A 15152-nucleotide genomic window follows, 5' to 3' on the forward strand; every position below is an offset into this window, starting at 1 on the left:
CGATCCCGGGTCTCCAGGATCGCGCCCTGGGCCAAAGGCAGGCGCCAAACCGCTGCACCACCCAGGGATCCCCGGATCTTGTGTTTTAATCCACTCTGGTACCTTAGATCTTTTAATTGGGGCCTTTAGTTCATGTACATTCTGAGTGACTATTGAAACATATGAATTGAGTGCCTTGGTGTGACCAGTAGTGTTGGTGTTTCTGGTGATGTTCTCTGGTCCTTTCTAGTCTTTGTTTCTTTTGGCATTTTTCCTCCCCACTTAAAGACTCCCCCTTAAAAATTCCTTGCCGGACTGGTTTAAGTGGTGGTGTACTCCTTTATTTGTCGTCTCTCTGGGAAATTCTCAATCTCTCCTTCTATCCTGAATGCCAGCCTTGTTGTATAACGAATGTGCAGCTGTGCATACTTTTCCCATTCAGTACATGAATATTTCCTTCCAGAACTTTCAGGCCTGCCAAGTTTGTGTGGACAGATCTGCTGTGAACTGGATTCGTCTTCTTGTAGGTGAAGGAGTCTTGCTGCCCCGCCGCTTTCAGGATTCTTTCCTCGTCTATGTATTCTGTGATTTTGACTCTGATGTGCCTTGGTGATGTCGGCTCTTATTTTTTTAATTTAGTGGGAGTTCTCTGTGTTCTTGGTTTCATTGTCTGTGTCCTTCCTCACATTAGAGAAGTTTATATAATTTGTTCAAATAAAACTTGTGCCCCCTTTTCTCTCTCTTCATCTTCTGAGTCTACTGTGATATGAATGTTATTTTTAAGAATTTATTTTATTATTTATTCATGACGGACACATGTAGAGGGAGGCAAGGACACAGGCAGAAGGACAAGTAGGCGCCATGCAGAGAGCATGATGCAGCACTAGTTCCTCGTAATCCAGGATCATGCCCTGGGCCGCTGGCAGGTGCCAAACCGATGAGCCACCTGGGGTTCTCCCGATATGAATGTTATTGTTTTAATAAGTGACTGAGTTCCCTAAGTCTGCCTCTGTGGTTCATTATGTTTCCTGTTTTTATGGCTTCTGCTTGGGACTGCAACTCAGTTATACATATTTCATTGCTTGCCTGACTCGATTTTAGTTCTTTTGTCTCTACATTAAGGGATTGTGTAGTGTCTAGTGTACTCTTTTTACAAGCCAGTTACTAACCTTATACTCTTTGTTTGTAATTCCAGTCAGACATCTTACTTATATCTGCATTGATTAAATCCCTGGCTGTGAGGAGTACCTCGTGTTCTTTTCAGAGGTGAATTTCTCCACCTCATTATTGTCGAAAAAAGAAGGAAGAAAGAAATAGAAAAAACAGGGAAAACAACAACAACAACAAAACCCCCTAAAACTAGATCCTGGGCGTGTTCTGGTTTGCTTGTTACTTATTAATTATTAGTAGAATGTAGATCCCAAAATAAGAATGAAAATACAACTACTATGAATGTAATCAAAAATAAGAAATAGATAAGTATGTACATAATAATTAAAAGTGAGCAATTAATAAAAAATAATTGAAAAAATAAATGAAAAATAATAAAGAACAAAGTATAAAGGAAGCTAGATCCTACTTTCCCCATCGAGCTGAAGCCTTGCAGGCCTCTATGATCAGCTCTCTTGGTGGGAGCCAGTGGTCTGTGCAGGCCAATGTGGGAGCGGCTGTTCCCCTGATTGCCAGGTGTGCACTTGCCTTAGTGGAGATGCACCTGCAGGGCTCAGAGGCTGAGCTCAGTGTAAGCGCCTCTGGCCTCCAGCAGGCGGTGCTGTGCTGCTCCCTGAGGACTTTCAGTGCTGATGGGCGGGATGAGTGTGGGGGTCCTGGATTCCCTGGCCCTGGAGGTCAGAATCCTGCGTTCACCCTGCCTGTGTCTAAGGATTTTTTTTTTCTTATCTAAGAGAATTGACTAAGTTTCAGAACTTCAAAATCTAGGGCCTTCCCTGGTGGAGACCTATGCACTTCCTGCCCCAGAGGGTCGCCTCCCACTTCTGCTCCAGTATAGCGGTCCCATGACTGCACAGGGGTTGCAGATCAGGCCACACAGGGCAGAATGCTGGCCCCTACACCCACTGCTCTCACGCGGTGTCCCGCTCCTGTGCCTGGGAACAGTTGACGCCACCGTCCTTATGAACCAGGGGACCCTAAGCAAACCCTATGGCTTCTGGGGCTGCCCCTGACTTCGCCACCTGAGCACCATTAAGGCTGGTGTGTCCCCCACGCTAGCCAACTATGAATGTTCTGAATTTGTGCTGTTACTTATGATCCTGTGCATAGACCTGTAAGCTGGCTCTCTGACCCTGTAGGATCTGAGCTGTGTCTCTAGAGATCAACTGACTGATTGATTTTTAAAAGATTTTCTTTTTCTGTTATCTCTACACCGAACATGGGGCTTGAAGTCACTACCCCAGGATCAAGAGTCACTTGTTCTTACCAACCACACTGAGCCGGCCAGGCTCCCTTTGATGGAATGATACCTATTAATTGAAACAGACATATAGCTGAGTCAGGGCAGAAATTGAGCCAAAACTCTGAGGTTTGATGGAGTAATTTGGAACTTGAGAAATGTTAAAGAAAGCATAGTTTCCCTGAGAGCCCAGGAAGCCGGGCCCAACACGTTAAAAGTTGACAATTTCCTTTACCAGTAGTCATTTTACTGACGATTGGTTTGAAATGATATTCAATAACAAACATCATTCTAGGATTGGGATATAGCAGAAGGTTCTGGTATTTGGAGGTAGCTAAAGCTCCCCAATCATGGACACAATATTTCAGAGGATGCAGAGATAGGCAAGCAAGCAGAGAGATATAAAACATGGCACTGGGGTGCCTGACTGCCTTGTTCGGTGGATCTTGATGTCAGGATTGTGAGTTTGAACTCCGTGCTGGGCATAGAGATTACATAAAAAGAAAAGATTTAAAAACTAATAAGTGGATGAAGATTTAAAAATTGACATCGAAGGTAGGTACTTGCTTGAGGAAAATACTCGAACCAAACTATGTCTAACCTACCACCTATTCTTATTTGCTCCCGCTTTCACTACTTTGCCCAGATGACGATTTCCATTACTGGAGGTCTCGCCCGAGTGGGAGTGGGCTTCTTTCATTGTAAGACCTGTGTTTCCTCTCATTCTCAAGGAGAGAAGAGCTGTGAAGGCAAGAGGTAGGTGGATCAGCATAAACCTGGGCAATAATTATTCCTGAAACCGGTAGGCAAAGCTCTGCCTCCTTGAAAGACCCAATGTCCTAAAAAAGCCAGTATGGTCATTGGCTCGGATGAAGGGTGGAGGCTGAAGTAGTATTATGAAGAACAAAATAGGGGGAGAACCACAAACAGAGAGAAGGACAGATGTGTCGTCTTCGAAGGGATTTGGTGTCCTTTGCTAAGAGGGAGCCCACCCTCTGTAGGATGTTTCCTATGGTAGCCGACTTTGCATGCTCATTGTCAGAACCCAGCAGGCACATCTCCATGCCCACAACACCTCTGTGCAGTCATGATTTGTAGGATCTTCAGTCTGTTCTCCCGAGTGATCTGAGCATCATGGATGTAACCATTCTGCCGCTGTTTGACGACATCGAGGGGGACTCCGAATTTGTTCGTTTTGGGGTGTGTTTGTCTTTCTCTCTGTGCGGGTGTGATCCTTGGGCTGTGTCATCCTAACACCTAACTGGCTTGAAACCACAATGTTTATTACTACAGATGCTGGCGTTGGGTGGCTAGTTGGGCTCTCCTGGTCATCCCTGGGCTTGTTCGTGCAGTGACTCTGCTGGAGGGTCAGCTGAGTTTGAAGGCCCACCTGGGCCACATTCACATGTCTGACAGTGGGTCCCAGCCGAGTGCCAGCTGCCTCTCTTTCCTCGATGCCTCTCAAGCTGGAGTCATACGTCGGGAAACCCCTGTCAGTGAGCTCCTGAGGAGGAAACTGCCCGATGGCTGGAGCCCTGGGGCTGACTGTGTGTGGGAGTTGGAGTGAGCAGGGGGTAGGGTTCCTTCGGTCCCCTTGCTGCCATGCCCCTGGGCTGAGCCCCACTCTCCCACAGCCCCTACCTTCTAGGTTGTCGAGGATTCTTCCACATGCTGGTGGAGAAAATGCAGTAGCACAAGGTGTGCCAGCTGAGCCTGCCCAGTAAAGGGCCCAGGATCATGAGCTGTAAGTGCCTGGTGTCCTGATGTCCCTTGCAGGGCCACACTAATCGTCCCTCTGGCTCTCTGTTCTGCAGGAGCACAGGCAGGGTGTGAGGAGTTTTGAAAGTGCCCCCGGAGCATGGCCAGTCCTGGCCCCCTGGACAGGAGTGCAGACCTCCCAGGGCGCTTTGCCCAGACCCTTGTGAACTGAGGCCACCGGGCCTGGCTGTCACTCTCCCAGCCCCATCCTGGCCCTCGGGGCATGGGCTGAGTAGCAAAAAGTCTGAGATTGTCCTGCCCCTGGCGTTGGCCGACCTTGTAAGGCACGGGGGCAGGTCAGCTTTGTGTCCCTGGTGACACCTGTGGAGGGGGCTGGTCAGGGGCCTCGGCAGCGCCCCCTCCTCCTTTATGGGGCCTGTCCGCGATTCTTGCAGAGCTCTGGAAGACGCAGAAATTGGATGGCCGTGCCTTTTAATGCAACACTTCATTGAACTTTCAACAGCAATCAGTGCTTGGAGCTGAGAGTGGGCACCTTCCCCTGGGGAAGGAGACCTTCCTGTCCTTTAGGGGAAAGCTGAAGTCACATGGGAGTTCGAGTGCTAGAGTCCCCAGTTTGGAGATTGTGAGGAGTCCGAATGGGGGCAGATGTCCTGAGGTTGGGGCCTGAGAGTCAGTTCTGAGGACAGCAGACCTGACCTGGACCTGCAGCTTAGGGGTTCCTGGGTCTCGCTGGGTCTCAGCAGGTCAGCTGGACCCTGGCCCCTGGCCCACTGGTCCAGGTGATTGACTGCTAGAGACCCAGGATGTGGAGGATCTTGTCTCCTAGTGTGGGTGAGTGTGTGGCCCAGCAGCCTGTCCCTGCTGCCCCTGCCCTGGTGTGTCCTATTTTCCCAGTGCTGTCCTAGGTCAGATACCTAGATTTGTGGGGCACACCCACTTCCCCGGAGGCCACATCCTGCTCTGAGAGGGTCACTGAGCCTTGGGGCAGAATCCAGAACTGGTCAGACCCAGGGGAGGCTCAATCCCATCAGTCTTCATTCTGACCCTGGTGGGGTTCCTGTTGACACTGCCTCCCCAGAGCCTGGGGAGAGGGGTTCCTGTTGACACTGCCTCCCTACAGCCCAGGTCGTAATGGGTCAGAGTATTTGCCAGGTGTGCATGTGGACACCCTACAGGAAGGACAGTAAGACGAGGCAGGGCATGGTCTCGGCTGGCCAGAGCCTCAGGGCCCCCACCCCCACCATCACGCACTGCACCAGAGGCCCACAAGCATCGAGGTTCCCTGTGGAGGTGGAGGTCAGATGGTCCCAGGACTCAGCACTGCCCTGGCTCTGGCCTGGCCCTGCCTATCACTGCCCAGTGAGGGGCTTGAGCTGCTATGGCCACAGTGCAGGATGGGTGTCTTGCTCCTGACAGTGTCATCTTAGTGACTTTGGTGTACTCCATGACTGGAATCCCAGGGAGATTCTAGTGTGTGATCTGCTGTGTGGCCTCTTGTATGGACCAGGCAGGTGCCAAAGAGAAGGGGACCCAGTGTTCTGGCTTCGAATCCATGTTCTAGTGCCATCTGACTGCACTCTCCTGGTTCCCTGGGACCATGAGGCAGGAGTTCCATCACTGTGGGGCAGCCGGGGCAGTGAGGGGTCCTGGGCTGGGGACAGCTGGGCCAGAAGCAGAGCCCCCAGTGTTCCTGGACAGAGGTGTGCAGCCGTGAGCTCTGGGGAGCTTCCCTCCTGCAGCAGCTCCTCGGCCTTGAGGATGGCCCTGCCGGGAGGGGGTCCAGACTGCTCAGGTTGTGTGGCTGGGCCTGGGGAGGCCAGCTCGTCCACTCTGGGCAACGTCTCACCAGTAGGAGAAGGGAGGAGAGGCTCAGGTGCTGGGGACACTCACTCCAGGCCCAGGGGCCTCATGGGGAACTCTCAGATCCTGCTGGACAGAGGTAGGCTGGATTAGCATCTCCAGCAGGCTGTGAGTCCCCAGCTGGGGGCCCCAGCAGTCCTCAGGGCTCCTGGGTACCTCCTGGCCTGACCCTGTTCACAGCCCTCCACACTGCTGGTGCCCAGCCCCTGCAGTGAGTGCCTGTACGCCCAGCCATGGCTTGGTTTCCCTGAGGCTGAAACAGAAGAGGACAGGCCCAGAAATGAGTAGGAAGGCTCCAGGAGCTCTGTCCACTGTGGGCAGCCCCAGCAAGCTGAATCGGGAGGGGAGGGGTCCTTGGGTCCATCTGAGGGTGGGACAGGTCACACTTCATCTGTTTGAGCTGGGTCATGGAGGTCCAAATGTGTCTGAGCACCACCTGATCTTCTACGGCCCAGGGCTGGACAAAGGCTCCTGCAGAAACTCCCAAAGACCTTCCAGGGGCACCTTCAGGAGGCCTTCTGGGCAGTGGGTGTGAGACCCAGAGGCGCCCTGCTCTGTGGCCTCCGGGTGCCCCCTAGTGGCAGCAGCTGAGGGTCCAGCTGTGCAGGAGCACCATGGGCAGTGGTATGGCCAAGGGATGGCCTTGTCTGCTGCTCCGCTCAGGGAGCCCCACTCAAACCGCATGCCTGGACGTTCCCCCGTCCTCGGGCCTGGGTGCTGCTCAACGCCCCTGCCCTCCCATCCCTAGCCTCGGGCATACCTGGGCTCCCGGGGGTTAACTTACTCCTGTGCACTTTGAAGATCATGTAAGCCATGGCTGTGAGCACACATTCCCCGTCTAGGATGTAGGCATCCCAATACTTCAGGGTGAGGAAGAAGGGGGTCTAGGGGACAGTTGGGTGGGAGGGGCGGCCTGAGCACAGCCCCTGGGAGTGTCCCATCTGCCCATAGCCACTGCCGACCCCCTGGCTGCATCCAAGGAGGCACCACAGCCCCTCCTGCATATGCAATCCTCCCTGGGAGATCAGGGCTCCAGGCCACTCTGGGTTCTGATCCTGGCCAGCACTACCCACAGCCTTGGGGGCACAGACTCTGCCCCCATTTGTGCCAATACCCCAGGAGGACCCCAGGCTGGCTGCAGAATTGGCCGAGGGCTCATCCACACCCCAGGCTGACCTGGCCTTCCCTGGGAGAGCTAGGACAGAGACCGCCCATACCCTGAAACCTCCTGCAGGGCCCCTCTGGGCTTCTCCATGTGGGTCTGGGCTTCAAGCCTCAGCCTTAGGGCCCCAGGGTCAGGCCTGGCTTGTCTGAGGATGGGGCTGAGCACACCCTCCCCAGGGTCAGGGGGCAGGATGTGGGAATAGGGGCCTGGGGTGGCCTGACCCGGCTGATAAAACAGTGAAGGAACTACCTGGGGGTGTAGATGCAAGTGCACATCTGTTCCTCATCCTGGCAGAAGGGCAGAAGTTTTCAGGCCCCAAATTGAGGCCCCGTGGAACCAGGTGGACACACTTCCCATGGCCCCGCCCAGCCTTGAGGGCACCCCGGGCCCCCAGGAGGAGGAACTTGATACCAAACTCTGGGGCAGCTCAGAAGGGCTGTGCTGGCACCCCCTGCCCCGGGCCAAGGGGAAGGAGCCTCTGGGGAGCATCTACTCACCATGTGCTTTTTCAGCTTGGGGTGAGCTCTATCTAGAATGTGCTCGTGATGGGCCTGGAATCTCAGCAGTTTGGGGAACCCTGGAATGAAGAAGCCTGAGAAGGCCTCAGGCCCCCAAAGATCAGGGTCTCCTCATTCACCAAGCAGGCGGGGGTGACATCCTGGCAGGGGCCTCCTTCCCCATGCCCTGACCCCAGTCTGCCCACAGCCCTCTGAGCCCTGAATGGACCTGGTCTTCCCAGAGAGTAGGAATGCCGTCCAGGCCAGGGTTGGCAGGGTTTAAGGACCCTCAGCCCAACAGTAACCCTATGGGGTGGGTGCTGTGGGCTTGTCCCTCTCTGAACCCCAGGCTGAAACTCCTCCATGGATGGTGGGACTGAGGTTGGGGCTGCAGGGAGGTGGGCAGGGCCCTCGGGTTGGAGAGGCACCAGAAGATGCTGGGGCCACCACGGATCCCCAGGCAGATGACCTCCTCACATCACATTCCCCTTGGCTCCTTCCCAGGCCTCTCCTGAGGGTGATGCATCTGCAAAAGTGGAAGGGCCCTATCTGGTATTTCCTTGGGTTCCTGATTTAACCCTCTCAATCTCCAGCAAATGCAACCACACCTGTACCTGCAGCTAGGTTGGGACCCCCTTGTAAACTTGACTACACAGCTGCAGGAGGGAATGCAGTGTTGGTGAGATGGGCCCAGGGCAGCACCTTGGAGTTCAGGGAATGGGAAGCATCGAGAAGATTCTGGCTTCAGCTCCACGGTGTCTCCAGAGAGACTGGGCCTCCCTAGAGCTGAGCCTCGTCCTCCACAAGGAGCGGGGACTGTGGCCCTGACCTGTCGCTCCCCCTGCCGCCAACCTTGGGGCTGCGGAGTCTTTGGCTCTGGCATCAGACTCTCCCCAGGCAGGGGACTCTCCTGGGAACAGGACAGCGGGACGCTCTGGGGGGGCCCCCAGCTCCATCGTGAGAGTGCCCTCAGGGGGCACGCAGCGCCCACCTTCTCACTGTGATGGTAGTGGCCCCATTTCCTGAGCATTGTTAGCCTCTTGTTGTCTTGCCAGGTCTGCTAACGTTGTTTCTGGAAAAGGACAAGCAGGGGCAGCAGATGAGCCTCCAGCCATGGGAAGTGAGCACTCGGTGCCACGTCCAGTCGCCCTGCGAGGACTCAGAGGAGCCAGGACGGCACAGAGCTGTTCCCGCTGACTGGCTCGGGGTCTCGGGTGCGTTCCCAGCAGCCCAGGAAGCGCTGGGACAGGGCGTTTGGGGAGACACCCCTGGGGACAACCTGGGGACAGGGTCTGCGGACATCTGGCCCCACGCCACTGCCTAATCCTGCCCAGTGCCCAGGATGCACTCTTGCCTTGGCCTCGTAGGGTTGGGGACAGGCAGGACTTCTTCCTGGAAGGCAGGAGGTGCAGAGCCCTGAGGCCCAGGCCCGGCCCCACTGTCCCCCACATGTGGGCTCAGGAAACTCAGAGGGGAGGGTCCCCCCAGGGAGGGCAGGGGCTGCCCGCTGCCTACGGTCAGGCGGGGGCAGGGCTCCGGAGGGTCCAAGAAGGGTTGTTGCTGGTGGTGGGCTGGGTGGGGCCCCTTTGGTACCCAGGCGGTGACCTGCCACCGTCCTGGGATGGACCAGCCTGAGAGCTGTCAGCGCGAACCGGGCTCCCCCATGACTGTTCGGCTGAGGCCCCCCTGCCTTCCCAGGGACTGACTGCCCGGCGTCCAACCAGGCTCCCCCTACACCCTGGCTGTCCTCCCTGCTGTCCGCTGACTCCTCCACTCTTGCTGTCACCTCTGTGACTCTGGCCCTTGTAACTCTTGTCTTGTCAGAGCCCCTGAGCTAGACTCATGCCAACCATTCAAGGACACACTGGGCTGTGAGCAGGGCTGAGAGGGCCAGGGACAGCCCCGGTGGCCCCACATGGAGTCTCCAGCCTCTGTGAGGTACCTGTGGGGCAGTCGACCCAGCAGCCTCCTCCCCTCCAACCAAGGCCACTGGGCTGTCCTCCTTCCCTCGTTCCAGCCCCAGGTTGGCCTCCTCCTCTTTTTCCATCTTCCTGACCAAGCTGGTCGGCCCCTTCCTCTGCCGCCCACCCTCCCTCCCTGAGCTTGCTTTGACCCCAGCATCTACCTGCAGCCCCACAGAATCCTTCAGTACTGTGGAGGCCCTGGGCTGAGGGTGTGAGTGAGGAGTACCCCTCTGTACTCGCCCCAGACCAGACCGTCCTCCTACAGAAAACACACCACGGTCCCAGAGCCCCTCAACTCTGGAATCCTTGCTGAAGGACAGGACTCCCCCCACCCCGATGCAGGAGGCAGAAACCTGGCCCTCCCTGAAGCAATTGTGGAGGCTCTTCCTCTGAGTGCCCAGGGGCCCGACCCCAGGCCCAGCTCCGCTCCTACCCACTTCCCGGGTTTGCCTCCTGGGTCTCTCAGCTCCAGCCTCATGCAGACATGGCCCTCAGAGGACTACAGTGGACGAGGTCCTGACCTGGGTGGATGAGCCAGCCCCCAGAGAGACGTTCCTGCAAATGCAAACCCCCTCCTGAAATGGATGAGTGGGTGTCCGGGGAACTCACTGCAGAAAGCTGTGACGGTCCGTGACCTTCCACAGTGACAGGTCAGCATCATCCCAGGGGACCCAGGGAGACCCTAATTGGTGTGCCTGAAACAGAGGGACCCTGTGGTGGGGACCCCTCAGTGCCAGGGACATGGGGAAAGGAGGGAGAAGAATGGCTCCTCTCCCCTGAATCCTAAGGGAGCTCAGGACCGTCTGAGATTGGCTGGGCATGAGAGGATGGGTCTGTCTGCCTAATGGGAGCGGCCTGACAGCCATACCTGCTTCTATCAGCGATGATCCCCACCTGGGCCTGTCCTGACCTGGTGACTCTGGTCTCCACCTGAGCCTCATCTGGGCCTGGTGACCATGGTCCCCACCTGGGCTCATTGGCTACCGTTCACTAGGATCCAGGATGGACCCTCACTTCTCCTGATGCCCAGGAATGTCCCCAGGGTCTCACTTGTTCCTGGTGACTATGGTCATTGTCTGGGCTGACCTGGCTCATCCTTGGCTCTGATCCCCTCCTGGGCCTCACATGGCTCTGATGCCTCAAGCCTTTTCCTCATGCTCTGCTCCTCTGGGTTTCACCTCTGCCTGGGCCCTCCCTGCTCAGCTTAGACTCGGATCCCTGGTTGAGTTTCACCTCTACTTGCTGGCTAATGCACCAACTGGACATCTGGTGCTCCTGAGGGTTAGCGTCCCCACCTGGCCATACCTGCTTGTAATGGCAACAACACCCACTTGGGTCTCATTGGCTGGACTGTAGTGTGATCCTCACCTGGTACATAATTGGTCTTACTGCTTATGATACAACTTCGGCCATATCCACTCCTACATACCAGGGTATGCTCACCACCTGGGCCTCATCTGGACCTGGTGATTACGATCCCCACCTGGGTTCGTCAGCAACCAATGTCTAGGATCCAGGATGGACCCTCACTTGCTACTGATGCCCGGGTCTGTCCCCAGGGTCTCACATATTCCTGGTGACTATGGTCCTTATCTGGGCTGACCTGGTTCATACTTGGCTCTTATCCCCTCCTGGGCCTCACCTGCTCTTACCCAGTAGGCTGCAGGCAACTGCTGACCTGATGCTTGGGTGACGTCTTCCAGCCTAGGACTTGCGCCGAGATGGCGGTGGATGGGGCTGCCAGTGAGTGTTCCTGCGGACCTGGGGCAGACTGAAGTTTTCTCTTAGATTCCACAAGCACAATGACCAAAGGAAAAAAGCAATGAACTGGACATTATCGAAATTAAAAACTTATGCCAGCAAAAGTGTAACCAAACTACCCACCCTGAATTCAATGATTTGTGAATAGCCTGAGGGAGGTTTTGGGGGAGCACGAGAGCCTCCATGTTCTAGTTCATGAAGAGCAAGCCCGATCATGGGCCAGGAGGACCCAGAAGCCCTGATCGTCCACTGTGGACCACAGGGTGGAGGGATTGGTCATCACATGTCGGGGTCCATGCACCTAGACAGGCTGGAAAGCTCATGGCTTGTGTCTCCCCTGCACAGAACAGGGCTTACAGGGGAGCGGGGATCCTGGATGAGCTGCCCGAGCCCTGACCACAACCTCATTCCCTGGCTTGGGGCAGCAGGGAGGTAGCCCTCACCCCGTGGAGCTGTGGAAGGGCTGCAGGAGCTGCCTCATGGGCATCACATGGGCGTCAGTGTGTTCCCACCCAATCCAGGAGGCCAGTGCCCACACCCAGACCCACAGGCCCCACAGTGGCACGAGGGGAGCAGGGAGCAGCTCTCATTCACCTGTAACCTGTCGCTGTGTAAGTGCCTACACTTTATACACTGGGGTACTGGGGAGAGTGGGATAGTTCGGGCGCTGTGAGCCAGATCTGGAACACGAATGCCTCCAACTGCCTGCGGATGCAGAGTAGCGACAGGCAGTGGTGGAACCCTGGGGCGCCACAGTTCCACCCACAATGGGGTCCCGTGTCATCACTGTAGGTCGGTGGTCCAGTGAGCATGTAGGTCTGCACCCTGAAGGCCAAGGGTGTGAGAGAAGGTCCTGTCACTATGCCGGGTGGGAAGGGGATGCAGGCACCCTCCCACATCCTTTGTTCCCACCCTCAGGCCCTCCAGGACTCCCACCCTTCTAGGTAGACTGGGTGTCCCTGCTGTCCTCCCACCACCAAGGGTTCACAGCATGGATTTTGCTTAAGAACATTTGAGGGGCTCCTGGTGGTTCAGTCAGTTAAACGTCGACTCTTGATTTTGGCTCAGTTCAGGATCTCGAGGTTGTGGTGTGGAGCCTCACGAAGGGCTCAGGCTCTGGCTGGGTGGAGAGTGTGCTTCAGAGTCTCCCTTTCCCTCTGCCCTTCCACTGCATGCTCTCTCAAATCTTTTAAAAATCAACATTGAAGACATTTGAGAAATCTTTATCATCTCTGCAGAGGTCCCTTCATATGTGTAATGGCCGTGTAAATGCCTTTCAGGGACACACCGTGATTTCTTTTTCTTTTTCTTTTTTTTTAAAGATTTTATTTATTTATTCATGATAGTCACAGAGAGAGAGAGAGAGAGGCAGAGAGACACAGGCAGAGGGAGAAGCAGGCTCCATGCACTGGGAGCCCGATGTGGGATTCGATCCCGGGTCTCCAGGATCGCGCCCTGGGCCAAAGGCAGGCGCCAAACCGCTGCGCCACCCAGGGATCCCCACACCGTGATTTCTATCAGAAAAACCTATCAATATTTATTGAAGGATAGTCAACATACAGTGTTACACTAGTTTCAGGACTACAACTTAGTGACTCCATTTTGTACATTACTCAGCTCTTCCCATGAGAAGTGTGGTCAGCATCAGTCCCTGTACAATGTTACAATAGTACTGACTCCATTGCCTAGGCTGTACTTTCTGAATTTCTGTGGATTATATATTTGAGATCCAGATGCTTATAGCTCCTAAAATTCATCTATTTTGCCCATCTCCCACCCACTTTCTCTCTGGCAATCTGTCAACGTTATCCATCACATTAACAAGAGAAAGGACAAAAACTATACGGTTATCTCAATAGTTGCATAAAAAGCATTTGACAAAATACAACATAAAAAGCATAGTGGGTTTTGAGGAAATGTCCATCAAAGAATAAAAGCTGTGTAGGAAGGCGTGTAGCTGACATCATACTCTATGATGAAGACCTGAAATCCTCTCCCCTAAAAGCAGGAACAAGACAAGGATGTCCCCCTCTTAGCCCTGGAAGTTCTACAATAGGAAACAGACAAGGAAAATAAAAGGTATCCACACCTGTAAGGGGGAAGTCAAACTGTCCCTATTTGCAGAAGACACCGTACTAGAAACAGGAAACCCTGGAGGCTCCACCAGAACTGTTAGAGCTAATGAGGGACATCACTTGGGGAAACAAAATGAACATAGCAAGGTTGGTAGCCCTTCTGTGAACTAACAATGAACATTCAAAAAGGAAATTAAGAAAATGACTCCATTCTCACTAGCATTAAAAAAAAATAATTAAACTGAACCAAGGTCATTGAAAGCTTCTATACCGAAAACGGCAAGACTTTGGGAAGACATCGGGGCTCATCAGATGGGAGCCTTCATCTTGTTAAAATGTCAATAGTCCCTGAAGCAACCCTCACTTTCAATGGAATTCCTATCAAAATCATGGTGATAGATTTTAGAAATAGGAAAAAGACCCTAACTTTCATCTGCCCCTACAAATGACCCTGGACAGCACAAACAGTACTGAGAAGCAGAATAGAGCTAGACGCAGCACTTTCCTATTTCAAACTATGTCACAGAGCCACAGAATTAAAACTGTGTGGCTCTAGGGCACCTGTCTGGCTCAGTGGGTTAAGCATAGGACTCTCGGATTCACCTGAGGTATTTATCTCGGGGTCATGAGTTCAAGGCCTGAGCTGGGCTATGGATGAGGCAAGGAGCCTACTTAAAAAAATAAAAAAATAAAAAATAAAAAAATCAAACCCACAATGGTGTGGTCCTGGCATAAGCTGATGGGGTAGAGTTGAGATCCTGAAAGGAAATGCAACTAATGTTTTTTGAAAATTTTATTTTAAATCTGATTAATTAACATATAGTGTAATACTAGTTTCAGAGGTAGAATTCAAGAGGTGTTGGATGCTCATGACATCACGTGCCCTCCTTCATGCCCATCCCTCAGTTACTCTATTTCCCCAACCCCCTCCCCTCCTGTGACCCTCAGTTTTTTTCCTATGATTAAGAGTCTCTTTTCCTCCCTCTCTGTTTTCACCTTTTTTATTTTTCCTTCCCTTCCCAGATGTCCATCTCTTTTGCTTCTTTAATTCCACATAGGAGTGAAAGTATATGGTAATTTTCTTTCCTGACTGACTTATTTCAATTAACATAATACCCTCTAGTACTATCCATGTCTTTGCAAATGGCAAGATTTCATTCTTTTTGATAGCTGAGTTATATATATATATCACATATGTTTTATTCGTCCATCTGTCCAAGGACATCGTGGCTCCTCCCACAGTTTGGCTGTTATGGACACTGCTGCTGTGAACATCAGGATGCAGGTGTCCCGGTGTTTCACTGCATCTGTATCCTTGGGGTAAACATCTAGTAGTGCAATTCCTGGGTCATAGGGTAGCTCTGTTTTAACTCTTTGAGGAACCTCCATACTCTTTTCCAGAGAGGCTGTACCAGCTTCCATTCCCAACAACACTGCAAGAATTTTCCCCTTCTCCAGATGCTTGCCAACATCTGTTGTTTCCTGTCTTTTAATTATAGACATTCTCACTGCTGTGAGGCAGTATTTCATTGTGCTTTTGATTTGTATTTACTGATGACAGGTGATGTGGAGCTTTCTTCATGTACTTGTTGGCCATTAGTAGGTCTTCTTTGAAGAAATGACCACTTATATCTTCTACCCATTATTGATAGGATTTTTTGTTTTTAGCGTGTTGAGTTTGATAAGTTCTTTATAGATCTGGGATACAAGCCCTTTATCTAT

At 53.2% G+C, this 15152-nt stretch overlaps 2 long non-coding RNA genes across 5 annotated transcripts; one reads left to right on the plus strand and one right to left on the minus strand.

The window, feature by feature from the left end:
• Positions 1–3390: 3390 nt before the first annotated feature.
• Positions 3391–12374, minus strand: LOC140601902 (uncharacterized). Of its 3 annotated transcripts, XR_012004989.1 has the most exons (6): positions 11950–12374; positions 11237–11377; positions 8622–8702; positions 7631–8156; positions 6753–6852; positions 3391–6034 (listed from the first exon to the last, which is right to left on the minus strand). It is a non-coding gene; the product is annotated as an uncharacterized lncRNA (long non-coding RNA). The 3 variants fall into 3 exon arrangements; XR_012004988.1 differs by having other exon boundaries at positions 7631–8702; positions 11247–11377; XR_012004987.1 differs by having other exon boundaries at positions 7631–8702.
• On the plus strand, positions 6811–11473 carry LOC140601903 (uncharacterized). Of its 2 annotated transcripts, none has more exons than XR_012004990.1 (3): positions 6811–8844; positions 9455–10244; positions 11251–11473. It is a non-coding gene; the product is annotated as an uncharacterized lncRNA (long non-coding RNA). The 2 variants fall into 2 exon arrangements; XR_012004991.1 differs by having other exon boundaries at positions 11254–11473.
• Positions 12375–15152: the final 2778 nt, after the last annotated feature.

This window comes from Canis lupus, chromosome 12 (genome assembly GCF_048164855.1).
Source record: "Canis lupus baileyi chromosome 12, mCanLup2.hap1, whole genome shotgun sequence".
In the NCBI taxonomy this organism is placed as follows: Eukaryota; Metazoa; Chordata; class Mammalia; order Carnivora; family Canidae; genus Canis; species Canis lupus.